General features: G+C 40.9%; 1 protein-coding gene across 1 annotated transcript in view; it reads right to left on the reverse strand.

The window, feature by feature from the left end:
• Positions 1 to 19,865, reverse strand: part of ZFHX3 (zinc finger homeobox 3) — an 832,685-nt gene that overhangs the window by 790,866 nt on the left and 21,954 nt on the right. The window contains exons 3-6 of the mRNA XM_090063359.1: positions 18,820 to 18,906; positions 12,937 to 13,228; positions 11,651 to 11,702; positions 1,238 to 1,395 (exon numbers count right to left, since the gene is read on the reverse strand). The gene's annotated coding sequence lies outside the window, so the exon portion shown is untranslated. The remainder of the gene's footprint in view (positions 1 to 1,237; positions 1,396 to 11,650; positions 11,703 to 12,936; positions 13,229 to 18,819; positions 18,907 to 19,865) is intronic.

Here is a 19,865-nt window from a genome sequence, read left to right on the forward strand (position 1 = left end):
AATTACAAGTATTGGAGAGTTGTTTGGGATCCTCAGAGCTGCTGCATTTCATCCCCCTGTGGTCTTCCTGTCCCCTTGCCACCTGTAGCCCCCCACTCCCAGCTTCCCACAGCCGCTGCCCCCTCCCCCACTCTCTGCCTCTTCCCCCCCACAAGCTCCCCATAGTGTCTGCCCCTTCTCTCCCACCCCAACTCCCCAGTCTCTGCCTCTTCCACTCCCCCCTCCCTTGTTAGATGCTGCTCCCGCTGTCCTGAGCACAACACATAGAAGCTCAGCCCTTGCCTGGACATGTAGCAGTGTCAGCACTGCTGATTTGGCCAGGCAGGCAATACAGCAGTGTTGGTGCTTCTGACTGGCCAGGCAGAGGAAGGAGTTTTCAAGTGCTTCAGGCCCCACAGAGACCACAGCCCAAGCCAAAGTCAAGCTGCACCAGACAGTAAGGGGAAGGGAAGAGGGTGGGAAGGGGGCAGAAGCTGCATGGGGGAAAAAGGCTGCTGTGGGTCTGCCTGGCCCCAGCTTGGGCTCAGAACCAGACTCAGATCCACAGCAGCCACTTGCTTCCCCCGCTACACCCTCCCACTTGGTATGTGAATATAAGATAAGATGAGGGGCTCTCCATCCTTACTGAAGAAAAGACCTCATCTTATATTCAAGTAAATATGGTAATTCAGTAGACTAAAGAATGCTGAATGAATTGAAGGAGTCCAGGGGCTGGGAACACAATATAAAAATGTTTCACCTCTTGGCTGCCAGCTGAAGCCCAGCTCTGGTTGACAATGACTGCTATTCAGAAGCTTGTGAAAAATGAGTTGGTGCATCTTCGTGTAGTTCCCAATGACATACAGATCTTTATCATAAAAGTCACCACAATGGGCTTTGTTGCAATAAAGACATGAGGGGGTATACGGCCCAAATTCCTTTCTGACCTTTAAGGTCCTGTCATGGTAAGGGTACATCTGGGCTGGAACTAATAAGAGTGGGAGGTTTATATTACTATGAACCTTGCTGTACCTGTTCTGCAGAAAGAGGACGCCAGTCTCAGGACTCTCACTGAGCACCAACATTCACTGAAAAAAGCATATTTTATTACATGATGTCCCCATTGTGATTGCTCATTAAAAATAGACACCTTTATTTTATTTTTTATCTGGACCATGTGAAAACCACAAATTAAACATACATAAGAAGGTAGCCAACTTCCAACTAAGTCCTTTTTAAAACGAAAAAGAAAATATACCTTTGATGAAATAATTGCTTCTGCTGTTATTTTTTGCTATTGCTTCAGAAACAGTTTTTCTCTCTTCCTTTCTTGTCCCTACAGTGAGGTGTCCTGCTGTTGTGCAGATGAAAGGTCCAGCTTCTTTAAAATTTCATGCAGGGCTCTTCAGAACATCTCTGTTTTAAATGCCCATGGCAAAGGCAACAATATGACAGTGGATGGAAAACAGATAAAAAAATATATGCAAAACACTTTGATTGCACTTCATTTATTACAGCAGTGCATATGCTATATGACACATATGGAACATGCACAAACAAATGTGATGGCCATTTCAATTTTTAAATTGCAGTGACATGAGATAAATTGCATTTATCATACACCTATGTCCTCTTCACCTACACTTTGACATTAACTTCACAAGAGCTATTTGTAACTTACCAGATCTTTGAGCAGCTTCAGCTACCTACCACGTAACTAAATTAAACTGCCTTGCCAATAAAAAAAGAAGTTTTCTTCACTCCATTCCCCAAATGGACATTCCACCACATTACATTACACCAAAGCACAACATAGGCAGTCTAAAAAAGTGGCATATTTTAGGAGTATATTTTATGATCCATTAGGAACTCAAAATGAGAGGTTCTCAGCTTTCTAATGTATCTAGCTCTTGCTTCTAGCCCTAAAATGTTTGAAGATAACAATCCTTAAAATAACAATGTTATGTATTTTAGGTCTCACATCTAGTCCAGCCCCCTTGCTCAAAGCAGGACCAGCCTCAGCTACATCATCCCAGCCAAGGCTTTGTCTAGCCAAGTCTTCTAAACCTCTAAGGATGGAGACTCCACCACCTCTCTGGGGAACCTGTTCCAGTGCTTCACCACCCTCCTAGTGAGAGAGTTTTTCCCAATACCCATCCTCAACTCCCTTTGCTGCAACTTGAGCCCATTGCTCTTTGCTCTGTCATCTGCCCCCGCTGAGAACAGTCCGGCTCCATCCTCTTTTGAACCCCTCTTCAGGTAGTTGAAGGTTGCTATTAAATCCCCTCAGTCTTCTCTTCTCCAGACTAAATAAGCCCAGTTCCCTCAACCTCTCCTCACAACTCATCTTCCTCTGGTCACTAACTATTTTTGTTGCCCTCCACTGGACTGTCTCCAATTTTTCCACATCCTTTCTGTAGTAGGGGGCCCAAAACTGGACACAGGACTCCACATGTGGCCTCACCAATGCCAACTGAGGGGATAATATTAAATCGGTATAAACATTTTCTCTCCTGTGGCATGGAAAAATGGAGCCACATTTCATAGTTTCAAGGGTTGGAAGGGACCTGAGCAGATCAGAGTCCGATCCCTGCTATGGTAGGAAAGAGTACCGGGGTAAAACGACCCCAGCATTTAAAAATACAGTTTGTGCAGTCAGCACTTCCAAAAGGGTTGGACCTTAGTGAGTTGGTAGTCAAAGACACTATGGGACCAAAGACACTATGGGCCCAGTTGGAGAGCCAGAGCTCCCCTGGAGGCCAGGTTGGACAATCAGCTGATTTTCAGAATCAGCCCTGGTCACCCTTAGTCCCAACCTTCATGCTGACAATACTGTCGGCACCAGCCTGGGGCAGCCCCAGTTTTTGAACAGCTGGAGGCTGCCCCAGGTCCAGATATTGTCAGAACTGGCCCCCAGGGTAGCCCTGGCTCTCCAACTGTACCTGGGGCTGCCCTGCGGGCACAGTGTGAGGAGGAGGAAATGAGAGTTGTCAGGCATAGGTTTTAAAGTCCCCAGTATAGGACATCCTTTGGCTCTAACACCAGGAACTTCTGATCCCCTGTGCCCTGCAGCCTCATCAGAGCTACTAGGCGCAGGGTTTAAGATCCTGGAAGAGGAAGCTCTTCAACTCCCCTGCCTTGGATGACACTCAGCTGATTGTCTGCCCTGGCCCCAGAGCAGGCAGGCCAGGATCCACAAAACCTGGGACAGTCCTGGCTTTCAACTTGCTGGTGCAGGGGAAGCCCAAACTTATGACTCCTGGCTCCTCCTGCACCAGCAAGTAGAAAGGGTACAATTGGCATCTGATCTCCGATTCCACAACTGCACCTTCTGCCAAGCATGTGTGGCATGGCAAGAGGCATGACTTGGGATCAGCAATCAGATCCCATGGCACCTTTAACTGAGCTCATGCCAGGGACCCAGATAAGATTTTCTGCTGCAATGTACAAGATAAAAGGTGCTTATCTGTACATAGTGCACAGTCATCCGTGCTCCCATCATGCTTGACTTGACTGTCTCCATTACACCACTATTATCCTCAGCTACAACAGACTCATGTCCATGACGATGCCAAAAAGAAAGTTTAAAATAAAGTACACAAACATAGGAAATGGTTTATATTCCATATGTGGAATATGTATGGATCCCATCACCTTCCCATTGTAGAAAACTGGGAACTGGATACATTCTCCAGTGAAAAGCTTGCGAGGACTCCCAAACGATTTTCTCAGGATTTTCACAACCCAAAGAAGAGATTAATTTGAGATAGCATCTGACAAAGTAGGCAGTTGCCTACAAAAGCCTTTCTCTCTCAGCTAGTTAGACCCTAAGGTGCCACCAGGCCCTGCTTTCTGCATGACTTCAGACTAACAAGGCTAACTACTTATATCTACCCAAGGCAAGAAATTTTTGGTCTGAGTGGAGAAGACTACTCTACCACTGAGTGGAATACAGATACTACATTGTCCAGTGTTAGAAAGATAAATCACTGCTGCACACCTTCATAAATAATTGATTATGTACTCTAATTAAAAGGGTAATGCTAAATATTAAGACCACATTAAGGTTCAGAAATTAAATACACAAAATGCAAGAAATTAAAAGATGAGGAGCTAAATTTGACTCCCTAATTAAGCTTATGCAACTCTACTGATTTCACTACAATTGGATAGAATGTGGCACCATTTCTAATGAAATGTTAAGGTGGTTACACTGTAAATGATATGCACTTTATATGACACAAATGTGAATCTAGACTGTCCCTTCTGACAGAGCCAGATAATGGGATGTTGCTTAAATGTCCCATATTAAGAAAGTCTCAAGGGATTACAATTCCTTCCTTCTCCACCCTTGCTGGATGAAGGAGGGAACTGAATTAATGCAGCCATTGAATGGGAGTTGCTTACAATTTTTTGTACCTCAAAACACATACCTGAAAGAGATTAAATAACCTTTTTTTTTCTAAGTTAAGTTAATCTAGTTTACTCAGATGCATGTTTTGGGGATTGGACCCTACTTTATAACATCTTTAATACATACAAACTTTCAAATAAAACCCAGTCTAACACACAAGCCCAAATACTCAAGCTTGAGTCTGGTAATTTTAGAGATATAGTTCATTTTCTCAAACTTGGATTCTGTTTCCTTCCTTTCTTCAGTGACAACTATAAAATACACTAAAATTAAATGTCTAGTTTAAAACATTTTATGGTCACTTTCATACACAGTATTGAACCAAGTTATTTTCATACACACAGAAGTCAGAAAAGGAACAACTGTGCTAATTTTTTTCAAAGAAATGTAATCTTTGAACTGACATCAAACAAGAAAACTTTCAGCTCTAAAACCTCAAGAAAGTTAGAGACAATGGGAAGGTGAAGAGAGAATCAAGAAGCACATGCTTATTTTAATATATATTAACTCTAGGTATCTCACTACTATGTTATAACAACAAATAAGGGACGTTAAGTTCAGGGCAAAATTATCTTTGGTCTGACAGATGGCCCAGACTTCGGTCAGGACCTTTTAAATTCACTGATGCTTTTAGGCTAGTGATCATGACACATGACAGATCAGTGACAGTAGCATATTGATTTAAGTCAGTGGTTCTCAACCTATTTACTACAGTGGCTCATTTGCAGCTCTCAATGTGTTATGTGGGCTGTGCCCATACAAGTGACTTCCTGCGCAACTATTTAAAAAAAATGTTTCAACGGGATGTCACAGGGGCCACAGCAATGTGGGACTGGGCCACATGTGGCCCACAGGCTGCAGGTTGAGAACAACTAATTTAAGAGGTAGTCCTCTGTACATAGCTTGCAGGTAACATGCTGCCTGTAAGATCCCTAATGTTGTTTGCAACCAAAGGAAATTAAAATAACTGAGATTAAAAGCAAAGCATGACTATTTGCTCAATGTTGCTATCCATGGGCCAGTAAAGATGGGAAAGGCTGATTTAAATTAATTTTTGTCCCATCTTTTTGCTTTAGGAATAGTGAGTATGCTGTATTAGCAAACCTGTTTGCTAATACAACAACTTGACACTTGCACATCAACACTTGACACTCACCTGTCTGAAGTAAATTCTGGGATGGTTCAGTGGGTATAGAGGGGTTGTGCTGAAGACACAGCCTTCAAGTAAGGATGGCAAGGTGAAGTCAAGATTCAATTCACATAGCAATCTCATTCCTGCTGTCCCTCTGCAGCCACATTCTTCCTCTTGTTTGCATGAGATCCTGTATCAGACTTTGGGGAACAGCCAGTCCCCAGAAAATGTGTACATATGATCTAGCCAGTCTCCTGTGCACATTTTATGGAGTAACAGCAATTTCAAAATGGAACCATTTGGTGTGCAATTATCATTTACTGGACCACGTCACTTCTGTACATGGTTATAAACAATGGGTGCATTCAACAATCAGCCATCAGTGGTCCCTGCTGTCATGCAGTTTCCCACTCACTGCACACAAAATAGTTTTATTTTCCAATTGCCATTACTTTCTGAAATACACTTGTATATTACCTTAACACGTCTTCAAATTTTTCTCCAAGATCTCTAGTCTCAACTGCTACAAATACTCATTACTGTGGTCTTTCAATGGTTATTATAAAACAAACGTATCCCATTGATCTGATAGTCATATGGAAATAATGCTTAGGTCCAAATAGCTTCTGCAGTGTTATAACAGAATGTTCCTATAAGTAATAGGAAAACTGTTAATCATTCCAAAAACTCCTTTAAGCAAATCTGAAAAGCTCACATGCGTGGTATGTAACTGGGGATAATACAAGAAGAAAAAAATATAATGCAAGATTAAAAAAATCAGTAGCATGTCTTGAAATCAGAGTGAGGGGATTTAGGTTTTGTCTTTAAGATTATTCATGCATAATTAACTCACAGAATGATCTTGTTGCATAATATGGCATTAGTATGAATTAAATGAGTCAAGGCCGTAAGTAGAAAACCATTAAGGAAAGTGTAAAGGTCTACCCAAATTCCAGTGGATTAAAAACAGTCTGATTCTGTCCACTACCAATATAGCCATTTGTCTTTCCTAATCCTTTTTTATTCTTCTTGCTCTTTAAGCTCCAATATATAAGAAATAACAAAATGGATACGTTCAATTTTAAAAGATATCATCCATCTTTTTTAAAACCAGATGCCCAGGGGAGAAGTTTGGGTGCCATCTTGTTTTGCCTTTTTTTTATATGGATCTAATTTCTAGGTAGGAATGGTGGAGAAGTATCTCCTTTGGCATGGTGGTGCCATGTAATGAGTCTCATAGTAATGTCAGGGTTCTTTTTCTATCAACATCCAATAAAACTACCATAATTATTTCCCCCTAAAGTAGATTATATCACCATTAATGAGGTTTTTATAATTTCTGGAAGTGGTCCTTAAAAGGAACTTGTTGTATTTATTCAAATACAAGATGAGGTTCCCCTCCCCCCTCCCCAATCTCATAACTGCATACAAGGAAACCTCATTAAATACACTGTCTATCCTTAAACTGCTGCCAAAAGTAGCATGTGCTTAGTAACGGAAACCAACAAGAATTGACTACAAACAGTCAACATTTAGGGTAATTATAAAATTTGCATATAGTAAAATCGACCTGGTTGGCCTAGTGGAGACATGGTGGGATGAAACATTTGACTGGGCATTAGACAGAGGGCTATAGGTTGTTTAGAAGAGATAGGAAGGGGGAAAAAGGTGGGAGGGTTGTGCTCTATGTTAGGTAACAGTATACCAGTTCTACCTTCCAAATGGGACCAAAGGAAGGCTTAACTGAGACCCTGTGGGTTAAACTTCAAGGATGGAGGGGGAGAGGGATCTAGTGGTAGGGGTTTACTACAGGCCACCACATCAGGAGGAAGAGCTGGATCTGGAATTTTCCAGGCAGCTTGGGGATGCCATACTTGCAAAGGATATTGTGGTCATGGGTAATATGAATTACCCTGACATCAACTGGGAGGAGCAGTCGGCCAGGTTTAGCCACTCACAAAGGTTCCTGAGGCATGTACAGGACCTATACCTTGTGCAGGAGGTACTCGTCCCCATTAGGGAAAACGTCATACTGGATCTAGTATTAGCCTCTGGGGATGACCTGGTGGGGGGATGTGCTAGTACAAGGGAGGCTAGGGGACAGTGATCATGAAATGATCCAGTTTGCTGTTCAGAGAAAGGTGGAGAGGGTAACTAGCACAGCGCAAATGCTTGACTTTAGGAAAGCCAACTTCGATGTGCTCAGGGCAGTAGCCAGGGAGGCACTTGGAGCCCAGGGTGTAGCTAGTATGGGGGTCCAGGAAAGGTGGTCCTTCCTCAAGGAGGCTATCCTTAGGGTGCAGCAGGACACAATTCCACTGCGCAGGAAGGCAGGAAAAGGGTCCGAGAAACCTTCATGGCTGAGTGTGGATATCCAGGCTGGCCTGAGGGCAAAGAAAAAAGCGTACTGGCAGTGGAAGCAGGGGGCAGGGACAAAGAAGGAGTACACCTCCCTGACCTGAGCTTGTAGGGATTTGATAAAGGGAGGCTAAAGAAGCACTGGAGCTTAGATTAGCTTCTGGGATTAAGGACAACAAAAAGCCCTTCTTCAAGTATATAGGTAGCAAGAAGAAGTCTCAGGCTAACACTGGACCCCTATGGGGCAGGGCAGGGCAGGGCAGGGCAGGGCAGTTGGTGACGGACACGCAAGAGAAGGCAGAACTCTTCAACAAGTCCTTTGCCTCCGTGTTCCTGTCTGCTGACAATGGGGTGCTCTCGGGTGATAGCATAGAGAGGCCCAGGAAGGATGGAAGTCCCCTGACTGTTAGTTCAGACCTAGTTAAGGGTTACCTGGAGAGCTTAGATGTATCCAAGTCAGCAGGCCCAGATGACCTTCATCCACAGGTGCTGAGGGAATTGGCTGGTGTCATTGCAGAGCCATTGGCACGGCTGTTTAAGAACTCCTGGTGCTCAGGCCAAGTCCCTGAGGACTGGAAAAGGGACAATGTGGTCCCTATTTTCAAGAAGGGGAGGAAGGAAGAGCCTGGCAACTACAGGCCAGTCAACCTCACTTCTATCCTGGGGAAGGTCTTTGAAAAAATTATCAAGGGCCCTGCAGGGGAAGTGATGTTGAGGGCCAACACGGGTTCGCGCCAGGCCAATCTTGCTTGACTAATCTGGTCTCTTTCTATAACAAGTAACAAAAAGCTTAAATGTGAAGGAGGAAGTCGATGTCATCTTGGACTTCCAGAAGGCCTTTGACAGTGTCTCACCCAATTCTGATGGGCAAGCTGAGGGACTGTGGCACCGATGAATGCAGTCACATGGATGGCAAACTGGCTCCAGGGGCGCACCCAGAGGGTGGTGGTGGACGGGTCGATGTCGACCTGGGAGGGTGTGGGTAGCGGAGTCCCCCAGGGCTCGGTCTTTGGGCCGGTACTGTTCAACATCTCCATTAGTGACCTGGACGAGGGTGTGGAAAGCACCCTGTTCAAGTTCACTGATGACACCAAGCTGTGGGGTAAAGTGAATACACTGGCAGGCAGGGACCGCATCCAGGCAGACCTGGATAGGTTGGAGAAGTGGGCCGATCTGAACAGGACGCAGCTCAACAAGGACAAGTGCAAGGTGCTGCACCTGGGGAGAGGGAACCAGCATTATGGTTATAGGTCAGGGGCTGACCCTCTCGGCAGCACAGAGGCAGAGAGGCATCTTGGAGTCAGGATTGACTCCAGGATGAATACGAGTCGCCAATGCGATGAGGCAATAGCCAGAGCCAACCCTGTCCTGCATCAACAGGGGCATCACTAACAGGTCCAGAGAGGTCTTGCTTCCCCTCTATGCGGCGCTGGTCAGGCCGCAGCTGGAGTCTTGTGTCCAGTTCTGGGCGCCACACTTCAAGAGGGACGTGGGGAACCTGGAGAGGGTCCTGAGGAGGGCCACTCATATGGTTGGGGGCCTCTGAGGCCAGCCCTATGAAAAAAGGCTGAGGGACCTGAATCTCTTCAGTCTCCGCAAGAGGAGATTGAGGGGGGATCTTGTGGCTGCCTACAACTTTATCAGGGGCCAGCAGCAGGGACTCAGGGCAAGCCTACTCACCAGGGCCCCCCTTGGAGTCAGCAGGAACAATGGCCACAAGCTGAGGGAGGACAGGGATAGGTTTAGGTTAGACATTAGGAAGAACTACTTCACTGTAAGGGTGGCCAGAACCTGGAATAGGCTTCCCAGAGAGGTGGTGCTTTCACCTTCCATGGAAATCTTCAAGAGGAAACTGGATAGGCACCTGGCTGGGGTCTTATGACCCCTCCGACCCTCAGCTCTCATTCCTGCCCATGGCAGGGGGTCAGACTTGATGATCTGTCTAGGTCCCTTCTGACTCATTGATTCTATGATTCTATGAAAATGCACTGATAGGAACCTACTACCAGGATAGGTTAGCACAGCCCACCTGAATAAAATACATGGTAGGGCCTATTAAGCAAAGTCCCCTTCAGCCACTGCGCCGAATACATTTCAACTTCCTCTTCACTCCTACAGCCCAGCTGTGCCTTTCTTTCCCATTTTCAATTACTTCCATTTCTTCATCAGCCTTAAATATCTGACAAACATCACCAAACAGCTCACCCAGAATCCATCTGCCAGCCCCTCTTTCATCCTGTTGCATATGATTAGCATTGTGCAACCCTCTGTGAGGTGGAGCCAGACTGGGTGGCCCTGTGCCTCACCTGCATATACATTTTTGGAGTATCCCAGGATTCATGACAAGAACACCTGGTTCCAATCACGAGTAGGGGGCTAATGAGCAGGTGAATCCTGGTGGGGATGGGTATATCTGAAGTATACATACTAAATGAGCAGTGCTAAGCTGTGGGGTCACCATCTCTTGACATGCTGCTGACTGTGGTGGGGCCAAGACCAATGAACTATGTAGTAAATCATGAGCTTTTTGGCTTTGGACTACTATAATGCATAACTTGTATTATATATAAGTAGGTACCAAAGTGCTACTTAAAAGTGCATTTATGGAGTACCTGTGCTACAACTTGCAGCAGGTTAAAAAATGGTAAACTATACCAATTCTGCCCAAATGAAGTCTATGGATACCTGCTATCATTTGCCAATATGTAAATTTTGCTCCTCACTTCCACATACTCAGAAAGAACAGGATCTGACACTAAGGAGGAGGCAAAGAAGTTGGGGTGGAGGAGCAGAGAACAAGGGGAGTACCTGATCCCCCCTAATTATTTTCCCTGCTGTAGCAGTAGGAGGGGGGCAAAATTCAAGGCAAATCTTCGATAATTAGATTCTATACCTGGAAAATTATTTAAAAATATGTACAAAAATATGTACAAAAATCCATGTACAAAAATCTAATTATTGATGACTGTCTTATATTTGAGTAAATATGGTAAATGTGGACAAGACTGGGAACTTACAGACAACCTCAGGAAGATCATACCATGTGGTCTGAAGCTGGAATATTGAATGTGAATTCTTTTCTACTGACAATAACCAACACTTTATGTTATTTCTTAACAATGATAAGAGCCCACAAAGTCTATAAGATGGGTGCTTTCATAAATTAATAAATTTATGTAGAAATCTTTTTCTTTTATTCAGGTCAAAATTAATAAGACTTAATTATAAAAAAACATATGCAAGACTAAGAAGGACTCTTGCATTTACACTGTGAAATTAATTAAGAACATTCTAGTATAATAAGCAGAGATGGAGAAACTTAATTAAGATAAAATAAGACACACAGCACTCTAACTGTTCTCATTCCTGAAATCAAACTGCTACTAATAAGCTCCTACCTACATCAGCAAATCCTCTGGAACAGGGGGTCAGAATCTGGGTGGTCTCTCCCTATTCTAGTAGCATGTGTTATCTTCAGAAATCTAACGAGGCATCCCGCTCTCTATCTCCTTTTCAGACAGCTGACCAAACAGCCTGCAGTCTTCTTCAGTCAAACACAGTGACCCCTCTACTATAGACCCACTGTTCTTGACACTGTAAAATTTACAAGACCTCAGAGCCCTGGTACAAATTATGCCAGACTGAACTCTGGGATTGTAAAATCCTGAACATAGAGATTCTCCTTTCACTTCCCATTGTAATGAATTATTTGTCTTACAAATTTCAGAAACAGGAATCTCCGATTCCTTTGCCCAAGAAATACACACCATTCTGTTGGAAGTTTCTTTCTTCTACTTAATCCACCACACTTCAGTAGACCTGGAACCAAAGAAGGTTTCTTTAGAGGTTTCAAAACTTAGCAAAGATGACAAAGTTTTCTGATATTTTCAGTTGTCTCAAGTACAGACATAATTTCTTTGTATTCTTAGATGTGAAATTACACTACTGATTAATTTGAGAGTAATCCAGATACTCAGGTAAACAAAAATAATCCAAAACACTTCATACTATGAAAACAGGTACTTTAGAAATTTGCAGAGAAAAAATCATAATACCAATCACTGTTGCCATAGGTCAACTTGCCAATTTGATCAAGTGATAGCAAATCATATAACTGACTGGCAGAGCTGATGTTTAAACATTTTTTTTTAATTCATGATATAGAATAAGAAACATGAAAGAGTGTTTCTTTACCAACAAGAGATATAGACCAAAGTGTAGTTCTGTTAACTTTAAGTGAAACATACATTTCAGAGGTACAAATCTGATGTACAGGCAGATAAATGATTATTTTAATAAAATTAATATTATTCTGTGGGAATTAGATTTTCTTATTACAGAGTTTAATTGTGTTTACAAAGGCACTGTAAACTGAATAAAAGAAAACACTATTTACATGTACTGCGTAGATGATTATAACATCAGAAGCAAACATCACAACTATTGATACCTATCACAATGAGTAACATGATGACGTGTAATAAAAATGCTCACAACATTTCTCTATAAGCTTTTTGGATAGCTGAGACTTTACCCAAGCTAGTGATTCAGTACTGGGGTTATCATACATATGCAGCTGTGCAATTATGCAAACAAAACTTCCCTGTTTGCTACTGGAAATTCCTACTGACATTCAGAATGTTGTTAGGAAAAAATATCCAATTATCTTGAAGAAGCAACTTCAGTTTAGCATGTTCTGGAAATGTTGTTTGGTGAAAAATTATAGCTCTATTGTCTCCAAGTTAATCAAAGGATATTCAGGAAGAACAGTATGAGCCAGATTTTAGTCTTCAAAAAAAGTTACTTATTTTTCTCAGGAAAGTGTCCTGAACTTCCATACATACCAAAACTGGTTGTATATAAAATTAAATGTATATGAAAACAGGCCAACTTCTGATCCTGTTTATATTCATTCAACACACATGTGAAAGCAGAATCTCTCCCAACACTGAGGGCCAGAACCTCAGCTGGTATAATTCAGCATACGTCTACTGATTCTATTCGAACAGTAGCAATTTATACTAATTGGGGTTCTTACAAATATGCCGTTTACCTGTGTGCTTGAAAGGAGGTGATGTCCTGTGTCAGTTATGAAACTGCATGAAAAATTATCTGAGCCTTTGACAATCCCACCTTCCCATAGCTTCAAACAGATGCGTTTAAATGAGAGCAGAAAGGCTTTCTTCACTCTTCCCAAAATGTAGTATTTCACCAGCCCAATGCAGCATGGGCAAGATACTCGTGGTCAATTCCAGCTTTTCTATATATTCAAGTGCTGTGACTTTCAAGCCTGTTATCTTGATACCCCCATAAGATCAGTAACAGGAGATTCCCAGCTTCTGGCCCTGAAAGAGCCCAAAATAAAAGAATGATGTTTTCATATATACAGAAAGGTTATTTACAGTCATATTTCAAGGTTTCTGTGGTTCCCTCTGACCTCTAGGCAGTTGGATTCAAATGACTAAAGTGCTTGGATTTATAGGAGTAAGGACACAAAAAATAGTTCTGATATTTAAGAAAGTGCTGAAAAATTATTTGAAAAATAGTTTTTCCACTTACATGTGACAGATAAAGACATGCTGTGATGTAGTACAAAATTTTATTGGCACTTCTTTAGAATGAGCTGCATAACTCACTCTAAGCTTGGCTACTTGAGAATAACGAGTTTATCCCAAACTCACGTTGCTAGAACATTACAACCCCATGCCTTTACATAATTCATCTTTTATGCCTACAAGTACGTATGTACTGCTATAATAACAGACAACAGCAAACATCAACCAGCTTCTTCCCCACACAGGGTCCCCTTCCCCCTATCCCGCCCAGCTAAATGGTCTAAGATGTACATTTTGGACCAGCTGGGCAGGGGGGAACATTCCCAGCCAGGCCACAAGAAAGGTCATTTACTAGATAGGCTGAGACTCTGGAATCATCCCAATTAGCCTGATTCCGTGTAATGTGCATTTTCACATGGCCTTTTTATATCTATGCCTTTCTTCTGTAAGTACCTGAGTTCCTGTTCTTCTATTCATATTTATGCATTTTAATCTAAAATAATTTGAAATGTATTTCCTTTTTAAACTGTCACCCTCCCAAAAAATAATGTTTAAAATAATGTTAAATATTAACATAAACAATTGCTGTTAGTTTTACTGCAAATAAATCACTTCTAATCTGAATAAAAGATCAAAAGTAATATTAATCATGCTGGCCACAGAGCAAAAGGACATTCCCAGACATTAACTGCCTTCCAAATATGAAAAACATATTAAATATCTTTCTTATAACAAGATGTTTTCCTCATGTTTCCTTTGTGGGGGGAAATCTGTTCAGTGCATTCCTCTTCATGCTAGGCTCTGGCATTATAAGGCAGGTTTGTCCTTCTTCCATCTGCAAAGGGCTGGCTGCTGGGAAGTTGCCAGGTTTACTGTGATATCACTCACTGAACCAAGACTAACCATGTTAAGCTCCAGGCAAGAATTAGTAACAAAGTAAATATATGGAGTTTATGTAGAAAAACCACTAATTTACTATATAAGGAAATATTTAATCCTCAATCAGGTAAACGTTTTTGTAATTATTCACTTTGGGGGGAAAATATTGAAAAAAAGAAACATTTTAGTAGGAGAAATTTCCAGAACAACCCAATTTTTGAGTACTCTAAAATTTCTACGGTTTAGATTTCTTTCCATACCATTTGGGCCATCTGTATTTGCAATTATGAGTAAAACAATAGGGATTTAAAAATAAATCTTTCCTAAAGCTGCAAATTGTTATGGTGCTTAAAAGCAAACATTTTGAATGACTTGTTTGTTTCTGGCTAGAAATACCTCAATAGTGATGGATGTGGGTGGCCCCGTGCTCTTAAATGACAATGGTGAGAACAGACTTGCTATGGAGAGCTATATTTGTCTACAGCAATTGTACAATAATGTAGCCACTCACTTTTCATGGCTACAGATAGCCCCTGCACTGCTGCTGTGATACTTTTCTCGCATCTCTTTGCTATGCCTGTCACCAAGTCGCTACCAGCTGACTTTGTCTGGAGCAGTCAATTTTGCTATATAAACATCCTCTTTGTATCAAGCATTTGCCACCTGCACTGTTCCCGCTCACTTCGTCTTAGCATTACTAACTCTTGAAAAGGAGACAATTGCTACTAAAAACATGGTACCCAGGCAATTATTTGGTTCTGTGCATACCCTTTAATTTCATGCCCCCTGGTGGGGGCGAGAAATCACCATCAGCCTTAAACAAAAATTGAGTCTTAATTGTTTTATTATTTTTACATTTTTGCTCTTTTCAACCACAGTGTATTTACTTCTTTAAAAAATTCTGCAATTGAAGCTGCTATCTGGCTTTCCCAAACTTATACAAGTAATAGGAAACCTCAAAAAACGAAACACAAATACTTCCATGACAGTTACAATACAAAGAAGCTGAAACTGTCAGAAGATTTCCTCTCTTCTACATCAAGTTGTCACCAGAGCACAGTTGGAGCTAACACTGTGCAACAATCCCTGGACGGGTGAATGACTATTTGAGAATCACAGACCTACATGGTTTTTATCACAGCCTCTAATTTACATTGTTACAGGAAAGGGGTGGTGGGGAAAGGGAGAGAAGTACGCTGAAGCAACAAAACTAAGAAGATATAATCAGGCAGCCTCAAAAGCTGATATACACATTTTGTTTCCTTTTACACAGCCATTTTCAAGTTGGCACAGACAACTAGTGAAATGTTGGTCCTTTTTTGTTTCCCTTGTGTACGCATTAAAAGCTAAAAACCATGAGTCAGTGGAAATGAGCTGCCTCAGGCATAGAACTTAGAGCAGCACCATAATATTAAATCCACAATTAGAAGCTATTATTAGGACCTAGAGAAGGGAAAAAATGATGACCGAGGCTCTACAGTGACTGTACAGAAAAGTCAGTGAACCATTAAAAACATTCCTTCTGAGAACTTTTTTTAAATAAATAATATCCTTTTTTAACATTTTAGAAAGAAGCATCAAGCAAAAATTGAAGGTTTCTTCCAATAAAGGCATTTTTTGAATTTCATTTACAGTCCAGACTTTTGTGCCCTCTGGTGGGGAAAAGTATTGAATGCCAGGCCGTTTGGTAGGCTAATGCTAACCGGACAATTATGCAGACTGCTTCGTCCATAACAATGTGCTATTCTTTGGCACTTAAGCTAGTAGAATGCACATACACTACATGTATGTCTTAGTACAGTGTAAGAATAAGCATTTAATTGTTGTTAAAAAGCTCATTTTAAAAGGCTATTTACTTTGCAACACATAAGGAGCTGTTTAAATGTGCAATCTAACTTGTATGTCCAAAGTGTCTAACGGACTTTTGGATACCTCACATGCCTGACAACACATATGGAAATAATCTTTTAAGGCAGCCACTGTATTGCTTCTACAACAAGCATTTGGGTTTAATGTTTGGTGTCTGAAAAATTGACTGAAGAGAGAGAGGATACTTTTTCTATTGAGTAAGCACATCAAAAAAAACTTCTCATCACTTGTCAGTAAGTATACAACACAGCAACAGTCAGTTCTGCCTACATCTAATAGCAGCTTTCCAAAGTAGAGGAATGGCAGACAGAGGTGATAGGAGACTGAAGGAAAGGTGCAGGCTATCTGGCAAAGAGTAATCCAGGGGCAGACCCGTCTTTGATTCCTGCTCCACCCAAACTTTAAACCCAACTGTGTGGGAGGGAAAGCAGCATTTCTATTCAAGCAGTGCTCACAGAGTCAATTGACTTCATGGCTCATTATCATCTCCCTGATTCCTGCTAATCTCATTCCATCCCACAGGTGTAAATGACCCTCTATCCTTTTTAACAGTCCTGATTTCCACTATTCAAGCTATTCTTTCTTCTGAAATTTTGCTGTCAGTTAGCCATTCCTGGTAATGTCTCTCTTCTACTTCATAGCCCTGAAGTCTGTTTCAGGTGCTAGCTAAAAGCCTTAACTCAGGTGTGGTAATATTAGCTTAGGTGTAAGAATGACCAACAGTGAATACTGGAAGCACTGTCAAGACACTTCAGAAGGCTTGACTATGTTACATGGACTTGAATAAGACATGTATATTTAACTACAGTGACTACAGGACTAATAACACAATACCTTTGGACTATTTTGACTATTTTTTACTTAACTTGTTGCAATTTTTCAACTTGATGTATAACCTAGCAAGTTAGTGCACATTCCAATACGTACATTTGTTTTTGCTTTGATCTTAAACTGAAAAGCAGTGGTAGGCCCCGGGTATATTAGTAATGCATCTAGTTTCTCTTTAACTGGAGAAAAATGCATTATATATGATTATGTGCCTCCCCCTTTTCAAAAGCCTAGATCTATCCAGGGATTAACCTAATGCTGATTAGTTGACCTAATAAATAAAATAAAACTTTATTACCCATCCAGCATGTGTTTTAGCACTTCAACAAACTTTTTCAGAATTGGAGTTCCCTCACCACAAACAGGAAGAGGTTGGCAGCACAAAAATGGCAGCACAGATGCCTATGAGTCCCTTATGTATATGTAAGTGCCTTAGATATAGAGCACTAAGTAAAAGCCAGTTAGACCTTTTAACGTTCTAGCTTTGAAAAAGCTACAGAAGTTTGCTTTTCATCCATAAGAATCCAAGATATGTCTTCAACATTGAATGCACTTGGTTTCAGTCAGACCTGCAAAATTTTGGAATGTATTGTTCTGTTTTAATTCCCCTTTTTGTTGGTATTGAATAAGGAAAAGGACAGAAGAAAAGAAAAAAAGACAGTAAGAAAAAATAAGGAAAAGGAGAGTATATAGTCTATAACAAGCCTTTTACTGACTTACAAGGTTAAAATTTGTTGGTACACAGTACAGTCATGCAGTTTTAAAATGCATACAACATTCAGAGAAGACAAAATATCAACCTTCAAATATCATTTGAAAAGACTACTGCTACAGAATAGGCTTGGCCAACAACATTCTTAGCTTTATGCATGGAGCGCTGACAACACAACTGCCATTAATGGTAACAGGAGCAGCATAGTTAAAGCCTGTCCATAGCATATCTAATAGACACATTTATAAAATAAGCACAAAAAACAAGAAAAGGAAAGTAAACTGAAGCAATACTAGCCTTCTTCATAACACCTTATTCTGACATGAGTAGATTAAAGTCTCCTCTATGAAAAATACATCCCTGCTCCAGCAGTACTTAGATAAGCACAGACACACACAGTATGCCTACAGGCCACAATTTTTCATTTGTATCCTCAGTCTTCTTGGCTGATCTACAGCTAACCTGCCAAAATTAACTAACTTAACCTTCCACTCAGGCTCAGATTGAACCAGCAAACTGAAGCTCATGACACAAGCAGAGCTCAAAATGTGCAAGAATAATTACAATATTTAAAAATATATATCAATATTCTTTCCCTTTGAATAAATGGAAGTTAAATGATACAGCTGCAACATATCCAAGAAGAGTAGGCACACACTGTTGCCTCACCTAACTCTTGAAAGCAGGGGCATACTGCTACCTTTTGCAGCTCCTTAGGTTTGCTTACAATTCCACAGCTGCTCCTTGCTCCTCTCAGAGCTTTGCCATTGCATCACAATGGAGATATGCAAAAGATGCTAATAACTGTATGAACCCTAGACAGAATAACAACTTTACTAAACTAGGCATAGTTCTGTGATGCTTTTGTGGTTTGGTGAAAAGTCCAGTGAAACCTTGGATAAGACTCAGAGTCATATTTGCTTCTGAATAAATCAAGATTCTAACCTAAATCTCCAAAATTTACTTGTGTATTGAAGGCTCACCTTATATTAAATATCTCAAACTTATTTTGACAATATATCTGGCAACATTGATTTTTCTCTTGTTGATACAACTTACTTTGATTTGGAGAAATACTTTAACCCATACTAACCAGATCTCGTGCTCACGGTCAAATATTCCAATGTGTATTGAACAGCTGAAAGGCACTCATTTGAATCTTCCTTCACAACAGCTGAAACTATATCAAACAAATAAAAAATGACAGTGATAAGACCAATCACTTTAATAATTCTGAAGCAAGCACAATTTTCTTCAGCATCCCATTTGGATATCTCAGTCATCTGACCAGCTAAGAAGCAAAGGTGCAACCTAGAACATGAAATGCACCATGTATCATTAGCAGCCCCCTCCCAACTCTTCTAGTCAATAGGAACATGCATGAAGTAGTTGATTATGTTCAGTTGAGTAATTTTCTAAACCTAAAATTTCAAACAATTAAATATATAGCACTTGCTGGATCAGCATACACAAGTCCATCCATTTGATTGGTTTAAAACAAAATTCTTTTTGCTTTTAAATGTGAATGTGAACTAACTGCTTTCCAGCATCAAGTGAAAATGCTTTCTCCATGACAAAGTGTGAGCTCTGTAACAGAAACTATTAACATATAAAGGAAGGCTATTTGCCACTTTCTTTCCTTGTCATGTGACAAAAACAGATTTGGCAGTAAAAAAGATTTTTTTAAAACATTCAGCCCAATGAAGTGTCTGATGACAAGTAGTACTCAATTTCTCCTGGTGTCAGCTGAGGAACAAGAGATCTAAAGTCCAGGTAAGAGATTAATTTTTCATCCTCCAAACAAATATTTCAAAATAAATATTAATGAAGTGCTATCATGAAGGAAATCCCACATACAGGTATACATTAATACTGCTTGATTTTTTGCACAGTTCAGATATCGTGAATTCTAAAAGGAAAGCAGAATAGTCAATTAGCTTATACGAATAATGGTACTGCATAGTTGTTAACCAGATAGAACACAATTAAAAATGTCAATTCTTATACTGTGTTCCATTCCATAAAAAAGGATAAACTATATTGTGTTCCCTAAAGCCTAATTCAGAATAGGATATGTTGGATTCAAAATTTCCGTCTTCTGACTGATGGCCATAAGTAGGCTGAAGATCAAATATTCAG

Source organism: Crocodylus siamensis, chromosome 9 (assembly GCF_052110815.1).
Source record: "Crocodylus siamensis isolate JL-2025a chromosome 9, ASM5211081v1, whole genome shotgun sequence".
NCBI classification, from domain to species: domain Eukaryota; kingdom Metazoa; phylum Chordata; order Crocodylia; family Crocodylidae; genus Crocodylus; species Crocodylus siamensis.